Here is a 25459-nt window from a genome sequence, read left to right as displayed (position 1 = left end):
AACTGCAGAAACATTTGCTTTGGAGATACATCATATCTAATAAGCAAAGAAGCTGGGTTTTTTCCCTTTGAAGTTATCCACAAGAGAAAAAAAGATCAGAATTAGAATGCTTTGTAAAAGTATTTAAATCTTTTTATGTTGGCACCCGAGAAATGTAGCTCCACTCACCCAGTATCAGGTTATCTCTTTTGATTTCTTTTCTAACCAACTGAAATAAGGAGTATGTGTATTCTGAAAGGCCAAGACAATATTACATTTCTTGTTTGTCAAGTTAATTAATTTTTTTTTTTTTGCATTTTAACTATTTGCACGCAATTGTACCCTACAGCAAATATTCAAACACTGGAAAATATCTGTGAATGTTATTGGATAATATTAAAATAATGTAAAATTTGAATTGCTCAGCAACACTAATACTACACAGAATCAAGTGCAGAAATTGTTAATTCAAGGATACATTTTGCCTCCAAAACTTGTTTCATAAAGTCTATTATGTTTAAAAACATATAAACATATTTTGTATTTGCAAGTATGATTACTCACTGTTAGTAGCAGAATAAATAAATTGTGATTTAGGTAAACAATAGAATACTATACCACAACGGCAATGACAATGACAATTTAGAAACATAATATTCAAGTCTCCCGACACAGAAGCCTACATACTGTGATGATTCCATTTTTACAAAATACAGAATCAGGCAAACTAATCTACTTAGTTAAAGTCAGAATGCTGATTACTTTCAGGGGTGCAGTGTGTAACACCAAGGAATACAGCACCAGGATGGCATGCTTCTGAAAGTTAGAAATATTCTGCTTCTTGCTAAACACATGTGTGCACTGAGTTTGTGAAAATTCATTTCTCTGTATTCTTAGTATGCTTCGATAAAAAAGTTAAGAAGGTAAATATAAAGCACAAAAAAATGTTACTTCAAAACTTATGAAGAAAGCAGCTTACCTTTTGAACTACTTTCTGCAGCAGACAAGAAATTAGAAGTCAAAAAGCTTTTTAAAAATTTACAGGAAAAACACTAAGAAAAATCACTCAGACTCCTATCTTATCACTAGATATAAATGGACATATTGTTTGGTAAATGTTATTTTCTCAACAATGTATCAATCAAAGCTGTATTAATTGTATTCTATTTATCTTAAGTCAATTTAGTTTTTTAGTAATTCAAATTTTCTTATGCCTACACATATTAACAGTACCTAAATGAAGACTTAAATGAACTTGAGAAATGAGCTTTCAAATAATGCATTTCTGTGATTCAAAATGTTTGTTTGTGAGGAAAGCAACTCCAACATCAACTTCTACTAAAAAATGAATTATTTAGTTTTGAAGATCTATATAAAGAGTGGAAAATGGCCGGGCGCGGTGGCTCACGCTTGTAATCCCAGCACTTTGGGAGGCCGAGGCGGGCGGATCACGAGGTCAGGAGATCGAGACCACGGTGAAACCTCGTCTCTACTAAAAATACAAAAAATTAGCCGGGCGCGGTGGCGGGCGCCTGTAGTCCCAGCTACTCGGAGAGGCTGAGGCAGGAGAATGGCGTGAACCCGGGAGGCGGAGCTTGCAGTGAGCCGAGATTGCGCCACTGCACTCTAGCCTGGGCGACAGAGCGAGACTCCGTCTCAAAAAAAAAAAAAAAAAAAGAGTGGAAATTAGACTAAATATCTTACTAGAGATCATGTATTCATGTTTTACGGCCCCAGTATCCAGTACTGTAGCTTTGTAGGAGGTAAATATGAACCATGTTTTCCGAGAGCACATTATCTTTCCATTAAAGTGTAGTAATATCTACACTTGAAACTCTATGGAAAACTTGAAACTCTATGATAGTTTGAAACTCACTGCTCACAGGTACATACAACTCTGCTTTAAACTAAGGTGCAGTAACATAGAAACACATGGGTTTTAATAATATTGTTTAATGGAGTTTACCAGCTGACAACATACTGCTTTTTAAAAAATATATATAATACAAACTTCTTTTTCTGTAAACGCAAAAATAGCAATCGAAGGAGGGAGTGAAAATTCTGTCCTATGTTCAGTGTCTGGAAGCAAAACATATGCTCAAATTTTTGTTCTTTGCAAATAACTTATTTGTGGAATAAAAAGAAAGATTGTGAAAATACAGAATATCTTACAAATGAAGTTATTTTCAAAGAAGAGACTTAAGAATCATATAAAATGAGACTTTTGGTTCAGTATCTAATATTACTAAGAAAAGTGAAATTCCCATAAAGCCACATTCTGTAACTATAGCAACCTTGCAAGGTAACACAAAAGGGCTCATCTTTATGCAACGGTTTTAGAATATCTATGATGCTGAATGTGACAGTATGTACTATCTTATCTGATCTGCTGTGACATCCTAATACATAGATATTATGAACTATATCCAATGGTTCATTATTAGTCGAGAAAGTTGTATCTTAGAAACATGTTTAAAATTAAAATGAAATACGTTTAAATTTAAAATAAAACACGTTTAAACAGTTAAACTTGCTAACCATAAACTACCAGAAAAAAACCCACAAGTGATACCAATGTTGCTGTTTTAAACATAAATAAAAATATCATACTTATTTGTATGTTTATTTGCAACTATTTTATACCTGAATAAGAAAATCTCATCAAAGTGCTGTGATATCCCCATAATGACAACTTCCAAAATGAAATTTTCTTGGTCTCACAGCACACAAAACTCTGATACAACTGAATGAAAATGTAAAAATGAAGTTGCCCCAGGAGATATGAAGTCATACATCTACCGAAGCCAGCAGAGAGCATCATTAAAAATTCCCACGGTAGACACAATGTGAAAGATAATTTATTCCATTTAAATATGCCTGATGATGATATTAGAAAATAATCTACATTAAGAACTCTTGGATAAGTTGATAGGTGTCTTTTTGCTCAGAATGTCTAAATTGTAAATATTTCTATAAACACACACACACGTACACACACACATCTATACCATTTAGTTTAGTCCAAAGAGATTTGAGTTAGAAGTACATTTTAGGTAATTGTCTCTCCTCAAATAACTCTCTGTGGGGGAGAATGAAACACAAAATAAAATATCTAAGGGAATTCACCCCACAGACTAAGTATAAAGAACTCTGTAATTTGGTTTGAATGAGCTTTTGGTTTTTTGGCTTGACTAATACAGAGATTTTTATCTGATCATTGTATAGACTAGTGAATCCATTTTTGTGCTTCTTTTTAAGTAGTCTACTGGGGAGTACAACAAATGTACACTGCTGACTTAATTAATGTGAAACCAAACACAAAGGTGTTTACCCAAACACTTTTACAACCGGCTAGATAACATGTACTACAAATAACAATGAAGGCCCATAGAAATGAGGAGAATGAAAGGAAAAGAGATGGTAGAAAAATAAAGATAGAAATTTACTTAATATTTTTCAACATATATTGTCAAATTTGTATCTAGATTGTTCTTTCTGGAATGCAATAAAATGATGGTTTGAACAAAGCAGTGGAAAAATACGTGATCCCAATTTTGGCTTGTTTGTTTGTTTTATATAATACTGTAGTTTCTATTCAAATAAATATTTCCAATGTTAAAAAAGGAAATTTGCATTAGGACACACAAAATTACTATGCAAGGAATAAATTAGACAATCTCATAAGATTTGAGATGTAGAAGATTACAAGCAAAAAATAATTGTAAGAATGACTTTGAAGGCCAAAGGGAAGTTATTTGCTGCTTAGAAACAAATACTATTATTAAAGTCTGTATTCTATCAATAGTCATTTGTGTGGCTGGGTGGGAGTGCTTGTATGAAACAGACAATATGTCCATCTGAGAAACAGTAAGCTGACTGAACAGTCATAAGATAATTTGCTCATATACTGCCTGGCAAATTTTAACTGTCCTTTAAGGATACAGTTTTTAATTTTGTTCTTTTTGTGTCTAATAATAGCTATATTATACTTTGGAGAGCCTTAAGTCTAGAATATTCAAAGAAATAAATTAGGGTTATTATCTCAATCATTAATTCATAAACGTGTTTCTCTTATAAGCACATCACTGGCCTTATTGTTCTTTAAGAAAAAGAACTAGGCAGTTAAATTTCAAAAAATTTTTAGAATATATTAAATTTGGATGAGAACTACAATAGAAAATAGGGGTATTTAATGTATAGTTGTTAGTGTTATTCATCACTTTTAAGAATATATTTTTCTTGAAAAAGCAATAAAATTATCTAATAATGAATGTTAATAGCTTTATTTTATTCACTTTATGTTTTCAGTATCCAAAATGGATTTGACCAACTACAATTACGTTAGACTGTTCTCCATTTCTAAATAAAGTTCTGATGTTAGAAAAGAAAATTTTGCATCTCTCTTCTACTTGATCCATTAGAGGAGTTCGGTCTACTTTTCTTTCTTGGATTGCCAAACTCTACATAAAAACTAAGCAGTTAAATATTTGCAAAAGGAATATCATTTTCAGATACATACTAGGCTATTTAATACTGTTTTATTGAGAACGCTGGCCATATTTGTAAATACTTAGGATAGCAAAGATCTTCAGAAATATTTTCCTGCTCTAAAAAGATGAAAAACTTCTGGTACATATCTCAGAGTGGGAAAGAAGTTGGAAAGGCAAGAAGCTTTGAGAAAATGGCTCCAACCATTTTAATGGCTCATTAAAGTCTTTAGTCTTCAATATCTATGAGCTTATCTAGTCTTTTGTTTACTCTTTTAATGTCTATGAGCTAAAATGATGAGGCTGAATTGAGTTAAGTGATATCACAGCTTTGAGCTTGCAATTTGGAATACATTTTTCATAATAGCTAATAACTATAATTTATTTAATTTTTCTATTGTGTTTCATTCATTAAATTCATGTTTATGGTCGGGGAAAAGATGAAACTTAGTCACCAATATGAGGGTGTTCAGCAACAGATTCAAGGTGCTCTTTAGTAATCATGCTTTTTACTTTAACCTCAAATTGTTTTACTGAATTGCAAAGTTGTTGGCACCATGACTCATATCAAATTGTAAAATAGTTATTTTTTTATCTTTCCTTTCTGAAAAATAAAACAATAAGGTACCTTTTAAGTTAAAAAAAAAAAGTAGAAAAGGCTGGATAATGTATAATCAGTGGTATTTCTATTTATACAGTCTGTTTTCTTTGGTCACCATTTCTACACTGAGAAACAATGATATCTGTCTTCTTAATCTTTCAAGATAAGTACAGTGTCACAGGTGACCAGAAGAAATGACAGAAAATTCTTAAAAACTGGGAGAATGAAGTACAGAGCTTCAAGAAAAATGATATCAATACTAACCCCAAACATTAAAACAACAAACAAACCAAAAACACAACACAAAAACCTTTGGAAATTATAAAAGAAGGGATTGGTCAAGATCAAACAATTATACAGATTGGAGGGAAAGAAAGTCCATGAGATTTAATTGGAGGCAGCTGAAATTCAGAATTTCTTCCAATTGATTCCATGTTTGCAAGGGTCTTATGCCACTGCCAGTACTAAAGAGAAAGAACAGCTCAGGGCTAAGGTGGAACTGACAGAAGTGAAAGTAGGCGGGAGGACCATAAAATTAGCCAAGTAACCTGGAGAGTTAAAACAGTCTAGATATTTTTTCTTCCTTCTTTCCTTTCTTGCTTCCTCTGTTATCTTTTCCTCCCTCTCTCTCTCACTCTCTGCCTTACTCTCTTCATTCCTCTCTGCAGAAAATCATGAAGTGCAATAATTGTAAGCAACCATTAGCTTCAGAAAAAAGTATAATGTTGCTTGCATTTTATGCCAAAATATGTTGTGACAATGATAATTTCTAATTGCCCTGACAATGTACTCTCAATAATCATACAAAATCAGAACAATAATGCAGGTACTCAATTTGAATTCTGTGGCTTAACTCTTGTTTGATTTTCATATGATAATTAGCACAAACCATTACCTACATTCTATCTCTGATTAAGAAATGGCTTCTTTTAACCTGATGGATTTGATAACTACCTGCTGAAAGATTTTGCTTTCCTGTTTTATTATTTTCTTATGATTGTCACAGCATGAAAAATATCCTTGTTGTTTGGAAATATCAGATTATAATATGTTTAATTGGTATTCTACTTTACAGATCAAACTATCATAGCCTAAAAAGTAAAATCTAACCTTAACACAGACAGCATATTTTCATCATGTTTAATCACAACTTGATAATTTCTCAGTCTTTCAGCAAAAAAGGTTCGGTCTTGAAACATGGAGATTGGCAAAGAATTTTAGCTTCGTAAACTACGAGTCTTCTTAACTGCAATTCATGTATTTAAAATCCCACCAATACTTGAAATTGACTTATATCAAATGTGCCCTCTTTCTTTCTGACTTTCCATCAGACTGGAACTGTTCTCTGAGCTCTTCAAAATACTTTGCTCCTGAGTTATTTGTGTACTCTTGCCTATTAATATGTTGAGTTGCTTAAAGATAGTAACCACGTTTTGGTTTCTTTGATGTCTCCCACTCTACTTGTCAATGATTTGTACACAGAGCAAATGCTCAATAAACACTCTGTAAGTTCATGCAAGTAAAAGTAATTTGTTTCTCATCCAAACAAAGGAAAAAACATGTGTGATGGCAGCTTTCTTTCCGATTCTATCTGTTTAACCTCAAATGCAAAATAAGAAGAGGTTGTGGTATAACTTCTACATTATTTTCAGAAAAAACATACATTTTTACATTCAAATATAACTTGTAATTAAGTCCAAGGCTATTTATGTAGTAGAGCTAAAATCCTTATTAGTAATAGCTTTTCATTTAAATATAGAATAAGACTTTGGTTACATGATTAATTTGTGTTGGAATATCATACTTTTAAGTAAACTTCAGAAAATGTAAATACTAATAACATGTTATAAAACAAATTTTATAAAGCATTCACAAACATAACTTCATACAATATAAAACTACTTTTATTAAAATATAGCATTTAGACTATCATACCAGGTTATTCCTTCTTAAACATTTAAGTATTTCCTTTCAGTTGCTTTTCAGTAACTAATAAAAATGCCTATTTTTCCTAAACATACCTTTAAAATAAATCTAATTTATAAGTATTTAAAATATTTTTAATAATGCTGCATGTTAATAACTTCCTACTTTCTATGTGCTCATTCTGTAACATGAGCTTCAGGTTTTCCTTTAATATAGAGGCTTAGTTTTAACTCAAACACACAAATGTGCACTGGGCAGAGTTCTCAACTTGTATAATGCTTCTTTATATTTAATATCATGCATCACCTACTTCCAAAATTCCTTTTGCTATCTGTTATGTTTAGCAAAACAGATGTGTCATCCAGCAGTGTCATTAATTAGAATTCATTGTAAAAGATGGTGAAGTGAGTGAAACTCTAACCTTAAAATATATTTTGGATCACTCTGCTTCACAAAACTTAGAGAAGACATTAACATTGCCCTTTAAAAATCAACCACTCAATAAATGTACCATATACATGTTATCTATATCACATAATAAAAGAGTAAAATGTAATTAAAAGATTGAAACTGACTTATTTTATTTAATGGAGGACATTTAAAGAGTGAAAATTTATTTCAAAGTTTTACTTAGATTTTTTTTTAATGTGAATCATTAGTTTTGTCAGACCATAATTGTCCTTAGCTACTCTTTAATGGTATTTAACACTCACCCATATTTCAAAGTTCAGATCAAATATATCTGATATTTGTCAGTCTACATAAGTATGAATGTGATTATTGCAGGAGAACTTTATATTCTTCTTAAAATAGTATCTTCAGGGAAAATTTTATTTCCATTTATATTGAACAATTACAACAAAAAACACGAACAGAATCCTACACTGAAAAATTCATTTAATTATCATCTTACCAGCTCATAATTACTTCATTCTGAACTGAGATAACTACTTTAGTAAAACGATATTTGTTTTATTGTATTATGCACAAAACACAAACTTCTAATGATTAAGTTTATTTTCAGTAATATCATTCTTCTTAAATTTTACTTCAACGTAAAGAATAAAATAAGTAGATATTTAATGCCTTCACCAAATAATGTAAAACTTAACATATTTTAATCCCTGTTTAGTGAAAACAAAGCACATGTTTATACATGGTCAATATTTTACTCCTTAGGGGCTTAGATTTTTACTTCTGGCCAAAGGATATTCTACAGCCTCCTCGAAGTCAAAATTTCAGCCAGGCAAACAGTCTGTCAGTAACTATTGATCGTTTAGAAAAAATACTAGTGATTTGTTGAAAGATCTATACTTCTGTCTTTCAATAGCAAATGAAGAAGTAGGCCAAGTGAACCATGATATGATGACATGGAGAAAAGAATATCTCCAAAATTGCTGCTGCAGATGCAGAAGAAATAGAAAAGTGGCAAGTTGAAATCAATACTCATTTTAGACTTACTGAAGGAATACTTCATAATTACCAGACTGACCATAAAGCGCAGGTCTCCAGGTCAGCTGCAAAGGCCCTAACCTTTCCTTTTTCACTTTATGGTAGACATAAACGGTATTGTTCTGTTTATACTTAAATATACACAAGTATTTTATTATAAAATCTGATATAAGACCATGTGAAAGTCTCATTGACCTTGCTGAGGATTACACTGTTTGAAAGATTCTCAATTGCTCAAGAGGTAGACTTCTATAAAAATTAATCATTACTTGAAGAAATGACTGATTAAAACAGATTACTGCCTTAATAAAATCACATGCCAAGGCTAGAGAAAGATCCTTTCTTGTTAACATATCTTGATATACAAAGTATATTACCGGAAAAAACTTACTTTTCCTCAGATGATGATACAGCTTCTCTTGGAATGGGAATGTACCATAAGCCTGGATCGGGGTAAACTCTTGTTTTTACACAGACACAATTATATTTTTGAAGCATGAGTAGCAGGCAAAGACTTCTCAACATATTCATTTATTTCTTCATTCATCACCCATCCATTCATTAATTCACTGAGTTGATATTTTCTGAGTGCCTACTACATATGCCACGCACTGCTGTAGGTTCTGGGGATTCAGCCACATAGAGAAGAGACAAAAATCCCTGTACTTAAGGTATCTAATATTATCAGGATACACAAACATATAGCTGTATAATATATTGCCACATATGAACAGCTATTATTTTAGGGAAAGAAAGGGAAGAGGATAGTTCTGAAGCCTTCATTTCAGATCAGATGGAGACAGACTTCTTTGAGAAGGTGACATTTAAACAGGGATTAAAATAAAGCAGGGAAACTTGTATTGCCAATATCTGAAGGAAGAATATGCAGGAAAAAACAACAGGTGAAAATGTCCTGACAGAGAACATGGCATTTATTAAGTCTGCTTCATTAAATGAAGTTTTGAGAATGGAAATAGAATACTGAGAATAATTGTAGATGTAAGTTGTGATGCTTCTTTTATCAAACTGTTATTATTCAGCTATTGGGAATTGAGAGATCAAGATCCCCTAAGGCTGGGTTATTATTAGGTTCTTTATATTATGTAGCACAATTCACTAAGCCCTCCAAGTATAATATGTTTTTCCATTCAAAAAATAATATACACTGGTGTAGTATGTAATTGGTCATCTTACAGAAGCAATAATACTCAGAGTTAAAGAAAGAGCCACCAAATAGTCTGAAATTTACATACAGCTCTAGCTTAACAGTTGCAATTGTCCAATCCTTTGGAACTACCTTGACGTGGAATTCTAAAACCATTGATAAAAACCTGCAAACATTTAAAGTTCTATTGAGTCTGAGATACCTTGGCCAATCATATAAACATTCTTTACTTTAAACATACATGGCATATTTTGTACATACATATATTTATTCATAACATACGCATGTAAACACCTATTATATATTAGAGCAGCCATTAACATGTGCCAGTTGCCATATGTCACTCAATGTTTATTTCAACAACTTACTATTCATCTTTAAGGAGTGCAGTTAGTTGACAACTCCCAACAAATAATACTTTCAGGATCTGCTGAGGCCATGCTCTCTGGGTTTGCCCCTAGCCAATGACTAAGCATGGCATGGTCAAGGGAGGGCAGGAAGATTGGGACCTGGCCATTTTCACCCAAACAAGAACTCCTCTGATGGGCAGTCTTCACTACAGAGCTTTCCAGAGAGGTGGCTGAGAGCCTATCAGATCTGTACTGTGGCTTGAGGCCTGTCACCCCTTTATATCTGGATTCTTTCCTCTTTTATCACTCGTAATTGTTACCTCCCAACAACCTTTTGTACCCTAAGTGTATCTGAGGATTTGGACCCTGGAGCACCCAGCTGTCACATGTGTTTATAGATGTACATGAAAATATCTATTATTTTAGGGTACGTAATACATTATTAAAACTCTTTTCACTTACTAATAGTATATGACTAATGCCATAAAAGGACAGACAAGTATTTTGTAGTTAAATATATCCTACTTAATGTTAAAGGGGGCTTTCATATAATGAAACATTTGACATTTGTGAATAATTTTTAATGAGAACGTCAATATACAAGGCAGCCTCAATAAAGCATTTTCCTATAGGGTTTAATACAGGATTTGGTTTGGTTGTCATATATAAATTGTTTATTAACAGGCCAAAAGATTCTTCTTAGAAGCTATCCTGATATTTGAGATGTCCCCATGTCATATAACTCAAGTCTTGGTGCAGGACAAATCTTTACTATGTGGTATTTATTTTTATTGAATCGAGAAGTTCTCTGATTATGTAGGGATGTATTATAATTACAGTAATGTAAGGTCAGCATATACATTCACAATTATAAGGTGATTTTTGATAAACAAAAGTATTTTAGTTTATTAATAAGACTTTCTATTTATGGTACTATAGTTATCCTTCAGGATTTTTCCAACAATTTATTAAAAACTTGACTCATTCTCAGAATAAAATTAATACAACTGAGGAAACTGTCAATTAATTGTTCTTCACTTTCAGCAAAAATGATTAAAGTCAACTGCAAGAACAATTCAGGATTTGTCCTGATTATTCATTTGAAACTTCCTATCTTCCCCATGTTTTTCCATAAATGCAGAACACTTAATACATTCTATACACAAAGAAATAGTTGAAATTATATGGGCAGCACTTTATTGTATAAATTTTCTTTACAGTGTCTAAGGTCTACTGAACATGAAAAATATTTATCACCTCAGTCCATGAGATTAATATAAAAATTAGTGCTAATATAATGGTGAGCCATGTGGTTATATAACTTATATGTAAATTATCTCAGAACTAAAAAATAAAATCATCAAAAAGTGTATATTACTGAATCCAGTGGCAGAGGATATCATTTGAGGAATGTTGTTTCTACATTTTTTAATTAATTAAAAGAAAATTTGGCAATGGGAGTTTTGTTTAAAAAGATAAATTATACCACGATGTAATCTAACATTTGTTTGACTAGGCAACAAAAATTTCCTGGCCTTCTCCCAAGATTGTGTTATTCCCAGAAATATAATATTACTCCTTCATGTTATTTCATATCTCATACTTACATCAAATGCAATTACTACTGCTTTTCAAGAAACAACCATGAAAAGCCAATAAATAAAGTATTTTGACTTCGAGTTGGGTTCCCACTACAAATGAATTGCTACAAGAATAAATGACAAATGATTCATTTGCTATTCCCTCCACCAAGTTTAACAGAGGCCTTAGAACCTTCAGTACATCTCAAACACTGTAAGAGTAATTTACGATCCTGAAAGAGAACACACCCTACTGGGGCCTAAATGACCACAAACAATGAGCCATTTTATGAGTGTTAAGTAAGGAATTCAATAAAAAGGTGATTTAAAAAGCAGACATAACATCTCTGAATTAATCTTTGCTCTAATTGACAAGTAAATGCCTCTATATACTGGATATTTTTCCCCTTACAGCAAAAAAGGCAGTAACTAGTCATTTCATTATGGATAAGCTGCTTCACCACTTGAGCCTGTTTTCTCTTCTGTAACATAAAGAGGCTGTATTAGAGGTGGTCTAGTTAACTATATTCAGGGATCAGGCATTGAAATGAGTGGGTCAGTACAAATTAAGACAAAATACTGCTTTAAGCAATTTTGTTTTTTGTTTTTTGAGATGGAACTTTGCTTTTTTTTCCCAGGCTGGAGTGAAATGGCACAATCTTGGCTCACTGCAACCTTTGCCTCCCAGGTCCAAGTAACGGTCCTGCCTCAGCCTCCCAAGTAGCTGGGATTACAGGAGTACGCCACCACGCCTGGCTAATTTTGTATTTTTAGTAGAGATGGGGTTTCACCATGTTGGCTAGGCTGGTCCCAAACTCCTGATCTCAAGTAATCCACCCTCATCAGCCTCCCAAAGTGCTGGGATTACTGGCACGAGACACCATGCCTGGCCTAAGCAAGAAATTTTATGTAAGGGCATTGAAATTCCAATTGATTATTAAAATCCATGTGAAATATATTCGCTCCACAACCCTCCAAAGCTCCCAAATTTCAAATTTTGGACCAAATTATCTCAAAATTCTCTCAAGCCTCTTCCATCTCTAAGAAGCAATCTAAAAAAGCCCTGATAATGTGAACCATTAAAATCAATATAACACAGGCAGAAGATAGTAAGAAATAATGTAGAAAATCATTTCTTACTATTTACTGAGTCCTGTTAGAGAATCGGATATCAATGTTTCTATTATTTTATCTGGTCTCTAAATCACCCAAGTATCACTCAATGCTACATCTTCCAAGAAAAAAAAAAAACTCAGATATATGGGAAGAGAGCCAAACACATCCCAGCTCATAGCCTAATACACACATTTATTGGGAACTTACTATGTGTAAGACACTGTCCCAGGCATTTGGGATAAATCAGATAACAGCACTGACAAAGATTCCTGCCCTTGTGGGGCTTATACTCTGCAGAGACACACAAGGAAACAATCATTAAACTTTAAGTAATTCATGTATATATTAGAAAATGGTGTATGCTATGGTTTTCTAAAATATAAATAAGTAAAAGGGATTGGGAGGGTGGGAGACAAGTGGCAGAAGGTTGAAGTATCTAATAGAAAGGTTCAGAATTGGCCAGGCACAGTGGCTCACAGCTGTAATCCCAGCACTGTGGGAGGCTGAGGCAGGTGGATCACTTAAAATCAGGAGTTCAAGACCAGACTGGCCAACATGGAGAAACAGTCTCTACTAAAAACACAAAATTAGCTGGGTGTGGTGGGGCATGCCCATAGTCCCAGCTACTCAGGAGGCTGGGGGCAGGAGAATCGCTTGAGCCTGGGAGACGGAGGTTGCAGTGAGCCAGGATTGTGCCACTGCACCCCAGCGTGGGTGACAGAGCAAGATTCTGTCTCAAAAGAAAAAAAAAAAATTCGGAATAGACTCAGTGAGGTCCAATTTGAGCAATGATTTCAAAGATGTAAGGGATTTAAGCATCTGAAAGAGGCACTACAGCCAGTGCCCTGAGATGGCAGCAAGTGTCCTGAGCAAAACTGCAAGAGGTCAGTGTAAGGGAAGGAGACAATAAAAGGTCTGAAAAATCTCCTAGAAACCACTAACACTGTGCATTTTAGCTACTATATGGATTTTCACTCTAAGTAACTGGTGAAATGAGGTATCATGGCTAACAGCAACTGCTTTGGTGTTAAGCAGCTCTACTGTTCATCAGCTTCAGTGTCAAGTTGCTTAATCTCTGTGCTTCACCTAACAAATAAGTATAATTGCAGTATAAGTAACACATAGGACTGGTTATGAGGATAAATGAGATAATGCCAAAGGTCGTACTGTGACTGGCATAGATAAACTCCTCAATAAATGATTTTCTCTGAACTTGCTACTTCCAACACAAAATTTTTCTCAAAAAATGAGTATCGCTGACACCAGGACCATTCTAAAACTTATCTCCAACATCTGTGCTCAGAATGATGAATCAATTAACCAACAAACCTCTCCTATGTGCAAGGGATTATTTTAGGTGCTGAGGGGATACATAGAATTTAAAATGCATTCCTTGATATTAATAAGAACATGATTTAAGTGAAGAAATAAAACACACACACAAAACATAATTCAATATTTCCTATCAATAAAAAGGAATAAAGTACTGCATCTGCACAAACACATTTGGATGACTCTTAAACTCATTGTGCAGAAATGAAGAAGCCACACGCAAGAGCACATACTCGGCGATTCCATTTAAACAAAATGAAGACTAATCTATGGTGACAAAAGGAAAGTCAGTGGCTGCCCAGATCCAAGGGAAGGTGTGAGAATGGACTTTACAAAGGAGTACAAAGAATCTTCATCATCTTTGGAAATGTTCTGTATCTTGGTTATAGCATTCACAAGTGTAAACGATTGTCAAAATTCATCAAAGTGTGCACTATTAAATGGGCTCTATTTACTGTATTCCTCCTTAAAATTGATGGTAGCAAAAACAAAACATAATAGTAATAATTGATCGGAATGGACTGAATAATCACTACAGTATATCTTCCACTACAGTTTGAACTAGAAAATTACAAGACAAGTTTAGTTTAGATATGCCAGGTCACACAATAATTTCCAGATAGTTCTTGAATTGCATTAGGTCTAGAAATTTTGTTAAGCTTGAAGATAAAGTTCTCCTATTAAGTTGTCATTAGTTGTGGCTCTATTCAGTCAATGAATAACTTTGTCACTGTTTCTTTGTTTCTATAAGAAGAATCCTTTCATCTTCAAACTTTTTCCTCAAAAATTTTCTTTTTTTTTATACAGTTCATTCCCTCTTAGGACTGTCCCTTGCAGAGATTTCCAACACTTTCTTACTGCTTTCAATGTAACTATCAAAGATTTTAATTGCAGTTTTATTTTTTAAATATGGGCCATTCTGGCTTCTATCTGTAGCCCTTTTCCAGTGATGTATAAGAGAGGAAGTGGCATGTCTAACGTGTCTAATCTTAAAAAGGATACACGTTTCGAAGAGTTTTATTTTCAAAGTTATCCTACTATTGGTTACCAATAATTATAACACATTTTTATGAAATGGCAAATAAAAGAGATGCATATATCCATAGGGAGGTAGAAAATGAAAGGGGATATTGTGCTCTTCCTAGGATTCAACTTTGATATAATATTCTATGAAGTTATCATTCAACTGTTCTATAATCTAAATTCCCACATTTCAAAAATTTAATTTTCCTATGAAATTAATTGCTTAATATAAAAAAGCACATTTATAATTTATTCTTCAGAAATGAACGCTTTGAAAATACATTTAAATAAGTGTTGATGGACATCATTAACAGTGAAATATAATTAAAAGAGTAAATTATTTAGTTAGGTTTTTTTAACCAGAAAAAATGATTTCTATGAAAGCTTTCTGTTCAGAATATTAAACGCCTAAGAAGTCATACTAGATTTTGAGTGTAGTACCTACTCTGGAAAGCAAATTCAGGATTCTTGCAGACAGATTAAAAATTATTTCCTAATATAGATGACTCAAAGAAATACCTGTCAAACAGAGTTAAGACTTCTGAATGCAGACACAGCTTGAAAAAGATGATGATGTATTTTCCATGGAGCATTTGCCAAAGAACTATTCAGCAGAGACATAAATAATTAAAATTAAACTATAGTCGCTAAAATAAATGAGCCATATTCTGAAGCAATAGGTTGACTTTTAATCCTGATTTTCACTTACTTCTAAGGTCACAAAATTTAAGCATCTGCAGCAAATCGCCACATCAATAATTTGAATTAGCCGGATTCCACCGTAATTTCTGAAGTGCACATCACTCCAATTTCCAATTCAGTACAATTGAAAATGTATCAGATAAAACCGGTTGCAGAAGGCTTGGAACATTAAATGCTTTGACAATGACAAATAGAATAAGGTGAGATGTGTCTTAAAAGGAGGGTCTTCCCACTACACTGTGTTTATTCAATCTTAGGGACACCCTCTGCCACATTAGAGGCCTTTTCATTTTCTTCTCTCCAGACAAGGATATTAGTAGATGTAGGCCCTGCTTCCCCCAAGTTTATATTACTGTATAATGGTAACCCTGTGAAATAACAAGATTACCAGGAGAAAATTTTTTAAAAAATTAAAAAAAGAGGGTAGATTATGTCAAAGCCCTCCTTGAATAGACAGTTAATTTGTTTTTTTCTAATATTTTGCAGGATGTATTAAAGAAAGTCTGTAGAAAGACAAGCAGGGAAATGTGACAACAGACTATACAAACAATTTATAGGTTCTCATGACATTATTTTTCCTTGATGTAATCCCATGTTGGTGATGTTATAGAACTTTTGATATCTGGCAGAATTATGTCAAATACATGAACTGCGGTTTAAGAAGCATAAACGTCAGGCTGTTGAAACCTTCCACATCAAACTAATTAGCAAGAATTTTTTAATGTGAATTACAGCAGTTTATTAGATGTCATGGGAGATACAGAAGATGTACTGATATTAGGCACACAGAGGTATTTTAAAATATGTAATAACTGAAAAGACAAGACATGAAAGATAACAAAAGGGATTTTTTGTGTGTAAATTAAGCACCTAACCATAAAATAATCAGAGAATTAATCGATCTAGAGTAACATGAATATTATCAAGAGAAGGCTGAGCAATACAAATAAAAGACATAATATCTCCCCATGGCTACTCACAAGAAATTAAACCTTGCCGAATGTCAATTTCCCCTTTGTGACAGGGATCAGCCTAAAGGCCTAGTGTCCACAACATGTTGGACTATGTGGGATTTTTAAGTGCATAATAGATCCCAATCCTTTAAATCTCCAAACCTCACCATATCCTATATCACATTACACTTCAAGTCTCCAGTGGAAGGGTAAGTATCTGGGAGTTTACCCTTTAAGGACAGTAGTTCTAAAACCCTTAGTATGTACTTGGGATCAGCCTCTAGTTGAGGTTATTAGGTCTAAGTCAGTTTCACTTTATATTATAAGCATATTTGTCAGTATCAATTAAACAAACCCTATCACTTGGGTAAAATATTTAGAAAACGGAAGGCATTTCAGGTGGGAAGGCAGGTACATGTAAGAAAACAGAATTGGAAACAAGTATGGCTTACTCAAGATGGCATGAACAGACCTATTTGTCAGAGTGAGGATTAAAAGTAAAATTATTAAATAAATAGGGCTCTTAAATAGTACGAAAATAATATGGAGGAGTCTGTAATCGATATGACAGGTAATAAGGGAACATTTGCACATTTCTGAGCAAGGGCATTCCGTGACGTTGTACAAGCCAGAGAGGGTGAAACCTAAGGAAGAGAAACCAGCTAAAGCAGCTGGCAGGAATGATGTAATGCAAGAACGAGGTGATGAGTGCTACCTAGATTACACTGAGCTCAATGGACGTAGAAAGGAAGAGATGGTTCTCCTAAGAATCAAAAAATTGAACTCATATTGAACCATCTCTTCAATTCTCTTCTCAAATGTCATGCTGCCAGTGAAGGCCTTACCTGACAACCTCATGTAAAAATCACACCTCCTTTTCTCATCGGTGCACTCCCGTGTCCCATTCACTGATTTTTTTCTCTATAGAAGGTATCACTATCTGACACACTATTTATCTGGCTTTTGTTGTTTTTGTTAATGCTTGTTTCATACCATTAAAATGTGAGTACCATGATCCATGATTTTCATCTGTTCATTTTCCTGTTCCCCTGAGCCCACAAGAGGGGATTCAACAAACTTGAACTGAGTGAACAGAATGAATTAATACCAATAAAGAAAACAAAGATGAGGCTGGGCACAGTGGCTCACACCTGTAATCCCAGCACTTTGGGAGGCTGAGACGGGCAGATCACAAGGTCAGGAGATCGAGACCATCCTGGCTAACATGGTGAAAACTGGTCTGTACTAAAAATACAAAAAAATTAGCCAGGCATGGTGGGAGGCACCTGTAGCCCCAGCTACTCAGGAGGCTGAGGCAGTAGAATGATGTCAACCTAGGAGGCGGAGCTTGCAGTGAGCCGAGACTGCGCCACTGCACTCTAGCCTGGGCGACAGAGCAAGACTCCATCCCCACAAAAAAAGAAAGAAAATAAAGATGAGAAAACATTAATTATGCTTTCAAAGTTCCTCACCTGGGGTTCTGGTACAAAGTTATATACAAGCAAGAACTTCAGTAAAGGATCTCAAATAAATCTTACAATCTTAAAAGGAAATTTCAACAATAGTTCGATATCATGTGACACTAAGAAAAAAATGTGATTTGACCAGTAGGTAATCCAAAACAGACTAAACAACAATCCAAAGAAACTGCCAATAGTCCACAAGTTCTTTAGTAAATGTGAATTATAGCAATAATGTGCTAATTTGTATTCACTAAATAGGTTTTCAAGCTTTCAAAATGTTTAAAAATGTTTTCATTTATCATTGCAACATGCATGGCGAATGGAAGATGGAGACACTAAGGAGTTAAATAACCTCCCATATGCTGTCCTTCCCATATTAATGAATAGAACATTACTTGCTTCCATACTGAACTAGAATTTGGTGGGAAAGTCATGAAGTTCTCCAGAGCGAAGTTAGAGCCATTATATTAAGAAAGTGAGTGTGATAATGTACTATTTTTTTCTTTCAGAAAAGCCTAACCTCAACTGATCATTGAGAATGATGGCTTTATTAGATGATGAGGAATCTGAAATATCATTAATTCACTCGTCAGCATCTAGAAATATTCTTTAACCAGGGCAAGACGAAGAAAATGCATTTATTCTCAGCAATATTCATTATACCAAAACATGTATTCATTCTGCTTAGGAAGAATCACTGAAGTAAAAACAGACAGAAATTAGAAAAAAAAAAAAGCAAATGTTGAATCACATTCTGAGTTTAGAATAGAATAAGAATAAAAACAAGTTTTCTCGGGAACTGAAAAAAAAAGAGGTCATAAATATTAATGTACTAGATCTACATAAAAAAATTCTAAATGAAGGATTTTCATGACTTTAAACCAGAAGTCATTTTAGCTTATCTCGGAAAACACTACCAGTGAAACAACTTAATATCAGTTAATTTTGCTTTTTAATTCAATCTGTGAGACAGCACTGGATGTACTGAGAAATAGTACATCTCCTGATCTTCTAAGATACCATGTAACTTGGGAGTGCTGAGAATGTATTACAGCACCCTGGTAAAAACCCATGCCTGGTGTAGTTTGACCTTAGTGGGGAGCTTTAGCTTTCACCATCAGGTTCTGACTTGCTATTTCCTTACTGTGTAATGTGGAAAAGTTTTTATCTTGGTTATTTTTTCTTATCTGCAAAAAGGAAGTCAAATGTCATTGTCCCTTTATCTCAGATAGTGATTATAACAGATAAGAAAATGCTTTTTAAAAGTGGAAAATGACTTAATATATTAATTTAGTGTATTATTCTATAAGTTTACCTAAATCAGAACTATTACTACTGGTATAATTAGAAAATGATAAGGAAGGGAAGAGGAAGTACATTTAGAAAACCGCTTTTACAAATCAGAAACAAGTATTTATGAATAAAAGATGAAGCTGCTGAGAAAAGTAGAAAATTACAATAATATCACTTTATTCAAGAAGATATTGGGCATATATTCCCAACCAGTACCAACATATTATTTTTCAGAGATAATGTTACCAGGAAGAATAAAGCTATGTTTATTTAGACAGGGCTAGAACTTTTTTTAAAAGACAAACTAAGTAAGATATTGGAATTCACTTGAGGACCCTTTTCAATCTCTTTATGTTCTCTGCTTTCTAGGTATTCACTACCAGACGTCGCCAACCTAAAATTTAACTCTCTCTTTAGTCTTGACCAAAATGACTTTTCTTCAATCTAAACCATACTGAAGCTGAATTCAATCTAACTATAGGAAGACATTAACATAGTTCAAATAAAGCTTTGCATAATAACTGTTTCTATTATGTTGATGGTCTTGGAGGTAACTAATTTTTAATTCATCTTTAACTGAAGAATTATTATAGAAGTATTCTGGGGGAGGTACTTTTTTGTTTTGTTTTGTTTTGTTTTTTTGTAGTGACATCTGCTCTCAGTGTACCACAATATCACAGCTCCACCCCCACAACATACCTTATGGGCCTTTGCATAAGCATTCTGTAAATTATAACACAGGATAAATTGTGGCTTACTTGTATCTTCTCTTAACGGAAAGCCTCTCCTTTAGTTGTGAAAACTTGAAATTCTTTCCTCTCAATACGTCCTTAGGAAAAGTGAGCTGTGTTGGCAAAAGCCAGAGAGAGATGATGCTTGGCTCAGAGCTGAATGGCTCAAAGGTACTTTTAGGATAAAATTCAACTTGTGTGATTTACTCATTTGAAACAATGGGATTTGGAGTGTTTTAATATAATCCAAAAATACACGACAGTAAGATCTGAAATGCTGGCTGTAGCCCTGAGATTAATAACCTCTAGCAGTAGTTATCGAATATTTTAAAATAAGAGACCCTTCCTTTATAGACAATCATGGGAGAAAGCCCAATGTTAAAACAGAGAAAAGACTATGTCTCTGTTGGAATCAGGGCAAGGGCTCCAAAGTCCTGCTCTTTCCGCACTCTTAAGCCCCAGCAGTTGTCCTCAGGTCCCTCCCCAGAACCCTTAGGCTCAATAAGGCATGACCTGAAATCCATTAGCCTTACATAATTCTGTGAAATTTAGAACTGAAGAATCCAGTTTGTTCCATAACAGCAATTTGACTGAAATATATGAGACAAGTTAGACTCGCCAGGCCAGAATACTAGAAATTAATAAAATAAAGCTGGTAGCTTTCACCCTAGGCTTCCTTGCAGCCCCACTCTCTTTCTACCAGGTCTTGAAATTTAAAAAAGGTATCTTGAAATCCCTAAGTATTAAATAGTCCATACGTGAATTTTACAAATGGATCCAAGTTCACATTTGGGAACATAAACGATGGTAAAATGGTTCTCTTCTAAGTAGAGAATGGGCCCATGTGAAAACTTGTGGGGGGATGTCAGAGGTAGTGCAGTAAAGTATTGATGCAATACAAGGAACATCCTTTTCTGTGCTAGAGCTAACTCTCCCGTTTACCAGTTGATTAACTTTAGGCAAAACACTTGTTATTGTTTCTTCATCTATAACACAATGTGTCTGCATTAAATGATCAGACCTTTCTTTTTAAAAAGATTACTAATCTGTATTTTATCTTGATACATAATATTCTTGCTGAGTTGAAATAAACTTTCTTAATTTTCATATTCCCTTTTCATTATAGTCTCTATCCTGAGAACCATATTCACATTTTCATCACTGCTGAATGTGTCTCCCTGGATGTCTTCTTACAACTTGATCTAAGATGAATGTTATTCTCCCGCAGGCACTTTCAGAAGCATAACCCTTCTAGGTACTTATATCCAGGCTCTTCAAGTTGCCTTCAGTTCTTTCCTTTCACTTCTCATATCCAATTCAACTACTCCAATGTCTTCATTCATTCATTTTTTTATTATCTACTTTGTGATTTGTCCCACTGAAAGAATAAGACCCAGGCCATGTCCTAATGAAATTGCAAATCTAGTTTCTCATGTTTGGTCCTTCCCTTCTTTTCCTCATATTATCATCACAGTTCAGCCTACTTTTATCTTAACATTTTAAACAACTTCTTAGCTTATTCACCTTCCTCTAATGATCCCACCTTTCCTCAGCACTGTAATTTGAAATTCACTCTGCCATTAAGATGTATTTTTAAAGTGGGACTCTGATAATGGCACCATCCATCCCCAACCCTCTGACACACACTATGTTGACTGCAAAATAAGTTTATAAATCCAGGGTTATAAATTCAGCTATTTAAGGAACCTGATAAGAAACATAAATGTGTGAATCTGGTTAGGGCACACAGTAGGGAGTAAGAGAGCCCAGTGAAAATTTGGAGAGGCTATGTGCTGCCCAATGACTCTCAAATTCAATTAAAAATAACTACATCTATGAACCAGAAAGCTACCAATTCTTTCATTCCAAACCTCCCTTGCAACCACATTTGTGTTGTAGCCACACAACATCCCTCACTATAATCATGCTTTGCATGAAGCTGTTCCAATATTTCTAATGACACTGTTCTTTCTTTCAGGTGTCCTCTTTCCCAGTGAATCTATCCTCATTTCTCATCTCTTCCCTGTCAACCACCACTTATCCAAGCACTTTTTTTCCAATAAAAATTCATTTCTTGCTCTCCTATATGGTCACTATATTTTATATTTTACATATTCATAAACATGACATATGTATTTATATTCCGCAAAGGGCTTTGAATAGAATTTACACATAGAGTTCCCTGGGTTAAGGTGTTTATTAAAATGGAAGATAAAGTGAATTAATTACTTAAATATTTAACACTATTGAATAGAAATAACTTTCCCAATATTGCTTCATGATTTAGACAGTCTATTAAATGTCTAAGCAAGGCACTAGACTAAGTTTACTAAGAAAAATTTTGGAATATGTGCAGAAATATGACCTGGCTAATAGTACAGAGTCAACGCTGGTTGAATGGTGTTATATAGTGGACTCAGATTGATGTAACAGTGGTGGTTACACTAGGGGCACTAAGGTTATCCCTACTGGCACTCTGAGGACTCTATTCTCTACCACACTTTTTTCCATTAAAAATACCAAGTAGATTAATATCATACTTGTAGATAACACAGGGATAGAATTACATATGAGGATTCAATATAGCTTAGTTATATCCATGTACTAAAATGGAAATCAGAAGCATTTCTCTTCCTTTGACTCCTCATCTCTACTTTCTCTTCAGTAATCCATACTACAAATGACATCACCATTCACCTAGAGTCTTATCATGAAAATCTGGGAATCAGTCTTGACCCCAGTCATGCCCACATCTTTGTAACTAATCAACCAACAAACCCCATAGACCCTAACTCCTTAGCACATATCAAATCTATTACTTCTTTTTCACCTCTGATGCTACGAAAATAGTGTAAGCTTCTGGTATCTTTCTTGACTAATTAATTGTTGCTATGCTGTTTTCTTATCTTTGGTTCTGCATTTTTTAAATCTGTTCTCTTGCCAGAATAATCTTTTGAAACAACCAATCTGATCCTGTTCCTTAAGTCTTTCCATCATCTTGACTTTTATCTGTTTCTCCAGTTTCATCCTTTAGGTTCCCTTGTTGCATTAATACTCAATTGCTTACAACCTGCATTTCTCTTACATACTTACATTATGCTTCTGCCTGAAATGTGTCTACCTGTGCTAGACAAATATAATGGCACCCCAATGATGTCTAAATCTTAATCTCCAGAACCCATGAATAGGTTGGATTACATGTGGATTACATGTGTTGCGGCTCAGAACATACCCCAAAGTATAGCATCCTGGCATGATGAATACTTTGAACTGAAGGAGACTGGAAAAGCCTCAGAAACAAGGTCTCTGACCTTTTCCTGCCCTCCTCTCTCACACCCCTCTTTCTCCCCAGAAGCAAGTCATAGCAACCAGAATTGCATTTTCCCAAGGTCTGAGGAGAAACTAAAAGTCTTCTCCCCTAAAGTAAGCCACAAAATTTGGAAAGGTCACTCTCTCCCTTTTCCCTTGAAGACTCTCATTGCCCTGTACTCTGGAGGGAAAAATGCTACACAGAGAAGAATCTGAAAAACAAAAACAAAAACAAAAACAGGCCTTTCTGGATTTCCCCCCTCAGTCTGTTACCATTACATTATACTCCTTTATCCAATCACATTTCTATATGGTGGTTCATTCTTCATTGAAACTCAGTATAAAAAGTACACAGTTTTCCCTGGGTATGTGGGTCTTCAACTCTGAAGGTGCCTGTGTTACATGAAACTTTGATTAACTAAGTTTGCTACACTTTTCTCTTGTTAATCTGTCCTTCATTACAGGAGTGTTGGCTCTGACCTTTATGAAGGGTGAGAAAAAGATGCCTTTCTCTTTTTGCCCTTAAAGATAGCAAAGGCAATTAAGGTTGAAGATGTTAATTAAGTTTGCTAATCAGCTGACCTAAAGATAGGGTAAGAACCCTGGACCCAATGTAGTCACAAGCTCCTTACAAGTGGAAGAAAACAGCAGAAGAGGAGTCAGAGTAAAATGTGACTACAGAAGAATAGTCTGAGAGATGCAAGGTTACCGGCTTTGAAGATGAAAGAAAGGAGTCACCAGCCAAGGAATGTAGGCAGCCTCAAAAAAGATAGAAAAGGAAGAAAGCAGATTCTTTCTTAGTGCTTCTAACAGAAACGCAGCATTGATGACAAATCAAATTTACCCCAGTGAGATCCATGCCAGACTTCTGACCTACAGAAGAGTGAGATAATACATTTATGTTGTTTAAACTATTACATTTGTAGTCATTTGTTATGGCATCAATAGAAAACTAACACACTACAATGTCACTCTAGCCAACACTCATCACTCAACAAGACAGCTAATGAAGAATGTTGGTTTCTGTAAATAACTTATATTACAGGGCTTTTAACGACTGATGACACTTCAATGTAAAAACGTCTTCACCTACTGAGCTATAAATCCCTCTAGAACAAATACCAAGCCTTATTTATGTTTGTATTCATAGCATCTTGCATAGGACCCTTAGTAGACAATTTACTATTTTTAATGATTGAAGGTAGAATTGAATAGTAATGTTTCATGTTTTAAAGCAGGCTGACAACATCAGCTCTTGAGTAGAGTACAGAAAGGCTGACTTATGAGCAGTTCATGTGGAAAAACTTAGAGGGTTCAACTGACTGAAAGTTCAGCATGAATTGATAAAACAATAACGCTGACCAAAATACATACACACATTCACACACACACACACACACACACACACACACACACCACCCCTACCTTTGATTTTAGGTGGCATTAACAGAAGTATTATTTCCAGAACCACAGAATGCTTCCATTTTACTATGCCTTGCTCAGATACCCAGGGATAGTAGAATTAATTTTAGACTTGGCTTTATGAGGTATCCTGACAATTAGAGCATGCCAAGATTAGGAGAAGGAGACAACCAGAAAAGAGATGGAAAGGTCTTCAGCACTGTGAAGGATGGTTTGAAAGAACAAAAAAATAAAATATGGAAGAGGAAAATCTGAATTTGGGTAGAGGAGATGCTATGGTTTGAATGTGTTCCCCAAATTTTGTGTGTTAAAAACTTAATCCTCAATTTAATACGCTGACTAGAAGTGGGTCCTTTAGGAGGTAATTAGGATTAGATAAGGTCATCAGTGTGGAGCCCCCTTGAAGGGACAGGTGGCTTTAAGAAGAGGAAGAGAGACCTGAGCTGGCAGGGACTCTTTTACCCTCTCACCATGTGATGCCCTTCACATGTTATGACGCAGCAAGAAGGCCCTCACTGGTTGCTAGTGCCATGTTCTTTGACTTCCCAGCCTGCAGAACTATAAGAAATAAACTT

General features: G+C 34.5%; 1 protein-coding gene across 23 annotated transcripts in view; it reads right to left on the bottom strand.

Annotated features, from left to right (window-relative positions):
• NRXN1 (neurexin 1) overlaps nucleotides 1-25459 on the bottom strand; it is a 1136968-nt gene that overhangs the window by 984025 nt on the left and 127484 nt on the right. Inside the window, exon 5 of one of the 23 annotated variants that reach the window (XR_010115466.1) lies at nucleotides 1480-25442. The exons of the other annotated variants lie outside the window; for them this stretch is intronic. The gene's annotated coding sequence lies outside the window, so the exon portion shown is untranslated. Of the gene's footprint in view, nucleotides 1-1479; nucleotides 25443-25459 lie in introns of those variants that run through there. 23 annotated transcript variants of the gene reach the window in all.

This window comes from Symphalangus syndactylus, chromosome 14, assembly GCF_028878055.3.
Source record: "Symphalangus syndactylus isolate Jambi chromosome 14, NHGRI_mSymSyn1-v2.1_pri, whole genome shotgun sequence".
Lineage (NCBI taxonomy): Eukaryota > Metazoa > Chordata > Mammalia > Primates > Hylobatidae > Symphalangus > Symphalangus syndactylus.
Note: the sequence above shows the minus strand (reverse complement) of the source record. Positions and strands in the feature narration are given on the sequence as shown.